The sequence below is a fragment of the Raphanus sativus genome, chromosome 4 (assembly GCF_000801105.2).
Source record: "Raphanus sativus cultivar WK10039 chromosome 4, ASM80110v3, whole genome shotgun sequence".
Classification (NCBI taxonomy): Eukaryota; Viridiplantae; Streptophyta; class Magnoliopsida; order Brassicales; family Brassicaceae; genus Raphanus; species Raphanus sativus.
The window spans coordinates 4,523,260-4,529,259 of record NC_079514.1 but is presented as its reverse complement, the minus strand read 5'-3'; the positions used below and the strand labels follow the sequence as shown (position 1 = coordinate 4,529,259).

General features: G+C 27.9%; 1 non-coding gene across 1 annotated transcript; it reads left to right on the top strand.

Moving 5' to 3' along the window:
• The first annotated feature begins 448 nt into the window (after positions 1–448).
• Positions 449–2,449, top strand: LOC108851408 (uncharacterized). Its single transcript, XR_008944191.1, has 4 exons — positions 449–609; positions 1,085–1,233; positions 1,305–1,589; positions 1,680–2,449. It is a non-coding gene; the product is annotated as an uncharacterized LOC108851408 (transcript).
• The last annotated feature ends 3,551 nt before the right edge of the window (positions 2,450–6,000 follow it).

Genomic DNA, 6,000 nt, shown 5'->3' with positions numbered 1-6,000 from the left:
CTAAAGAAAAACTATGTAGAAGCCCAATCGTTGTGCTTCTCCCCAAATAAAGAAAAAACAACCCATTGGGCCCAAAGGTCCAATAGATATATTTTTGTAAACTTCGAGCAAACAAACAAAATTAACAGGGTATGTATGAGTTGGTTTCTTTCGTCTCATGAAAACGGAATCATTGGGTCAAAGTAGGAAACACGACAGGAACGAGAGAGTTATAATCGCCATCCCTTAACTTCCGCAGAAGAAAAAAAAAACAAAGAAAAAGTGGCAAAGACTGTTGACAAAATAATGGTTGGGAGTATTGAAATTCATAACATTCAAACAAAAGGAATGCAAAATTGCATTATTATTTGCAAATTGTCAAAGTAGATGGGCTCTGATAGAGAGAGGGCGCGTGGTGAGCACGAAGCAGGTAGAGAACTCAAACTTTAAATAAAAAATCAAGAAAAACACCCAATCGTGTCCACCTAACTTGTTATCCACCTCTTCCTCTTTCTCTTTCCTTTAAGCCTCTCTCTCTTCTTCTCATCGTATCGTTCCTCCCACACGCCTCTTCCTCTCATCACTTTGTTCCTCCGATTTGATCAGTCGTCGTCTTCCGTCTCTTTATCCGTAAGTTTCTTCTCTCTCTCTCTCTCTATCCATTTCTACCAATTTGTGCTGGATCTGATTTAGAGAGAACTCGTCTAGCTCTATATTTATATGTTCACTCAATTTTTCAATTCGCTTAGTGCTCATAGCTCTACTCATTCTGATTTTTTTTCATATTGCTTCTGTGTGGCTCTGTTCTCTTAGTATATCAAATGTGGTTCCTTTTCACATTTCAGTTATATCCCAATTGTTCTTCAATTTAACGACTTTTCGGCTCTATAACCTTCAAATTTGATTTTGGTATAGTGATGTCTATCAAAGCTTCAAGCTTTGGGAGCATCTAAACCTTTCTCAATACAAAGTTAAATACTTTGCCCCCATTCTCGTGTCGTATACTAACTACTCTTCCTTTGATTTTGGTTTTACTGTTGATGTCATTTTAGTAAGGAGGACTCGTTTCTTATGATTCCTTTTGCCTCTTCTTCTTGTTGTTCAGATTCTTCTCCTTTTCCAATACCAACAAGAATGGCTAATTGTACGGGAGACTCCAACGACATGGCTGCTTCTCAGTTTGACATTCTCCGATGCCCTTTCTTGAGGAACATCAACGAGCCCACTAACCTCTCCTTCCCTTTCCCCATCCCTGTAAGTTTTTTAACACTCCCTCCCTTTTTCCACTGCTTCCTATCTACATCATCATTGACTTTCCCTTCCAGGCACCAGCAGCAGGTCAAGGGCCTATATTCGAGGATGGACCCAATTTTGATACCGCGTTTAGGCTTTTCCACGGCCATGATGGTGTTGTCCCACTCTCTGACAGGGCCAGACCTGAAGCTGAGAAGCCCGTCCCTGTTTTCAATCCACTTGCTGCTAAGGCCGCCACCATTAGTCTCTCTTCTTTTGGACCTGGAGGCCCTTTTGGATTCGATGCGTTTTCTCACATGTTTAAAAACCAAAAGAGAAACTCTGACTCTTCCAAAAACAACAAGGATTCTTCCAAGGTAAACCCTTCTTTTGCTCAAACATGTTTCTTCTTCCCTAATCAATGCACATTAGGATAGGAGCTAAATGCTCATGGCTGCTCTTTTCAGGGAGGAAACCACGAATCTATGAGTGACGACTGGCTACAAACAGGAAACTGCCCCATTGCGAAATCGTAACCGAGCTGTAAGCGGTGTGGCACCGCTCGTGGCGAAGATCCTGCAGCCACCTCCAGGGATGCATTACAAGTGCCCTAAAGCAATAGTAGCAGCTCGAGCAGCCATATCAAAAACAGCTTTCGCCAAGAACCTCCGCCCGCAGCCTTTATCATCCAAAGTTCTTGTGATTGGGATGCTCGGCATGGCGCTAAACGTTCCTCTTGGGGTCTGGAGAGAGCACACTGAAAAGTTCTCTGCATCTTGGTTTATAGCCCTTCACGCTGCCGTTCCTTTCATAGGAATACTGAGGAAGTCAGTGTTGATGCCGAAGATGGCGATGGTGTTTACCATAGCAGCATCGGTTATGGGACAGGTGATTGGGTCAAGAGCAGAGAGGTATAGGCTCAAGTCGGCAGCTCAGAAGAAGATGTCATCATTGGCTGTACCAAACCCTTCGTCTCTTGAAGCGACTCCGATGCAGTTCCCCGGAGTTTCATCATCGGATGGAAGGTGCGGTGACAAAGTGGTGATGAAATGGAACCCATGTTGCTTGAAGCAGCAAGTCCTGTCTCTACCGGAGCAACTAATGTTGTCTGCTAAATATTTTGATTTCTTCAAGAAGATCTCGAATATATATATATAATTGTTTTTCTTCTTGTTTTGGAGAGATTGTATTTGTAAAAGTTTCTATCCCTAGACATTATTTGCGAAGTGATTTGCCACATGTCTTCTCTACAATCGTTCTCACAAAAATAATTGTGACGTGGCGATTAAGATTGATGACATGTCATATGATTAAATATGACATGGACAATTACATTTAATGATGATATATATTTTTGGAAATCTTTTTAGAATATGGCAATAACTCATATATTACATTTAATATTGATTTATATTTTGGTAAACTTTGTAGAATATGGTAATAACTCATAAATCATCACTAAAATAAATATATTTAAATAAAACATTTTGAATTTCGAAATATTATATAATTTTACTTTTATAATTATAAAAATTTTATTATGTAAAATGTTCTAAATTTCTTAATTTTAAAAAAAAATCGTAATATCATTAGTTTCTTTTAGATATCTACAAATTATATAAATATTATATATTTTTAATTTTTGATAACTATAAAATTTTATATGATTTTTAGTAATTTGTACAAGTTGATTTAATACATTTAACCAAATAAAATAAATAATTTTTTATCTAAGATTTTAACTGTATATATATACATATATATTCTTAAATATACATATACCAAATGGCAATCTTATTATATAAAGCTTGGTTCTTCAAAGTTACTAATTAACATGATTGTGACATGTGTCAATAAATTTTTAAGATGGTGACATGTGTAAAAATTATGATATAATTCTCTTTTTTTATTATTAATAGATATTTAAAAAAGGAAAAGTCTTTTAAAAAAGGAAAGTTTATAAACAATTACTATTAAATAATTTTTATAATTAATTTTCACTATTAAAATAAATTTAGAATTATTTCTTCAATATTATTTTAGTATATATATTTGAAGCGTTATATATTTTAGAAAAGGAGATTAATATTACATAGCCTTTTAAAATTCTATATTATAAAATATTGATAGTAATTTCTTTTTTTAAAAGACTAAACAAAAATAATAATTAAAAAAAGGAAAAGTCTTTTAAAAAGGAAAGTTTATAAACAATTACTATTAAATAATTTTTATAATTACTTTTCATTATTAAATAAAATTTAGAATTATTTCTTCAATATTATTTTTAGTAATATATTTTGAATCTTTATATATTTTAGAAAAGGAAATTAGTATTACATAGTCTTTAAAATTCTATATTATAAAATATTTGATAGTAATTTCTTTTTTTAAAAGACTAAACAAAAATAATAATTGCAAAAAGGTATTAGAAAGTTAATTCTTTTTTTAAAAATATAATGTTTATTCTTAAACTCACTAAAGATAGAGAACTATAAAAGATAAATTCAACGTTTTTAAAAAAATGTTAAACAAACGAATTGTAAAATCCCATAATTTCAATTATTTAATAAAAAACATGGAGAAAAAACTAACTTTATAATAAATAATATTCCTTTTAAAAGCCTAATTAAAAGAAAATTGTAAAAGTACTCTTATTACTTTCTTATAAGTAACTAACTTTCCTTTCTAATAGATAATTGTATGTTTAAAATTATGACCAAAAATAGCTACAAACATTTTACATCTATATTTAGGTTTAAGCTCCCACATATTATTTTTACAAAACACAATAGTATTTACATGAAAAGTATTACCCGAGTATTTTCTTTTAATTTCTTGATACAACTCAACATTTTATTATCATTATTACATTTATTATAACATAACTTTCAATTTTGATGTTGTTGTTTACATCATATATTAAACAGATATTTTTTCTATTAAAAATAAAATAGTTGCATAAAAATCATAAGGAAAAACTAATAAAAATAATTAGTTTTCCTTTTTTTTTAACAAGTGTAAATAAAATGTAAAGGTAAAGTATACTTATTTTTCTTATAATTAACTAAATTTATTTTTTAGTAATTCTGTGTTAAAAAAGTATAAATCAAAAATAACTTAAAGCATTTCACCTGATATGATAGCAACATGTGTCAATTACTACAAAATTAGATTTTGAAAATAACCTTTTTCATAAAAATCTTAAATAAAAGAGATTTCTAAAAACAAATTTCTTTTCTAATCTAACCAATTAAGATTTTTTTTTCTTTTTCTTTTAAATCCTAACCGGAGAGAATTGTAAAATAATAATAGTAATTTTAATTAAAAATTTAATATTAAACATGATACTAACAATTATTTAATTAACAGTACAAATTGAAAAAAAACATTAGTGATATTGAAAAAACAAATTTAAAAATGCCATCTTTTTAAAATAATTAATATTAACTGGAAATAATTATTTGATAGAAATTTTGTTTTTATAAATCCTAGATGAAATATAATTGTAAAAGATTAAGTAATATAAATTTCCTTTTCTAAAATCCTAAAAGCTGTAAAAGAATATTTGATAGTTTTTTTTTCTAAATAAATCCTAAGCAAAATAAATTTGTATCATATTTCTAAGTCCTAACCAAAAGAGAATTGTAAAAAAAATATTTTATAATATTTAAAGAGAGTATGTGATGATGAAAATAATATTAAAAATTCTTTAATTAACGAAAGAAGTGTAAAAGTGGTATTGAAACAAATTGTTAATAAAAGCAATTTTAAGATTATTTATTAATAACTAGAAATAATTATTTGATAGCAATTTTTTTCTGAAATTCTAAAGAGAATATAATTGTAATAGGTTATATGACAAATTTTCCTTTTCTAAAATATAAAAAAATGTAAAGAGTATTTAATTTTTTATTTAATTTATTAATTTTAATTAAATAGGAGATTTATAAAATAATATTTTCCCCTTTCTTTAAAATCATAGCAAAATAAACTTTTTAAAACTTATTTAATAAAGCATTAAGTTAGTACATAAGAACATGTATAAATTTTCCTTGACTCGATTGGTGTATTTGACTTTGATTTTTTTACCTTTCATTCAATTTTTTATTTTGGGTTGTGTTGAGTTTAAACGTTTAGGTATATTATATTCTTTAATCCTAATTGCAAAATTTACAACATTGATCTAATGAACAATGATTATAAAATACAAATATTAACTTGAACTTATGTGTGAAAAATGGTTTTTAATTATAAAATAAATCTCACACAAAATATGCAGAAAAATCGTAAAAACTATAATAAAATGATTTTTATTATGTTTTTATTAAACTAAAACATCAAACAAAACATCAAACAAAACCCGTTGCAACGCAACGGGCTCATATCTAGTGTCTCTAATAATTGTGACATGGCTACTAAATTGATAACATGTCTTATAGATTAATATGACATGAATAATTATATTTAATGTTAATTTATATTTTGGTAATTTTTTTAAAATATGGTAATAACTCATATATTACATTTACTGTCGATTTATATTTTTGGACTTTTTTAAAATATGGTAATAACTCATGAATCATCATTAAAAAAATATTCAATTATGCATTTCAAATTTTGAAATATCATTGAAATTAAAAATATTTCAAAAATATATACATATTTTTATAAAATTATAAAAATTAAATCATAAAATCAAATTAAATCGTAAAATCATTAGTTTCTTATATATATCTACAGATTTTATAAATATTGTTTAATTTTAATTTTTTGATAATTATGCAATTT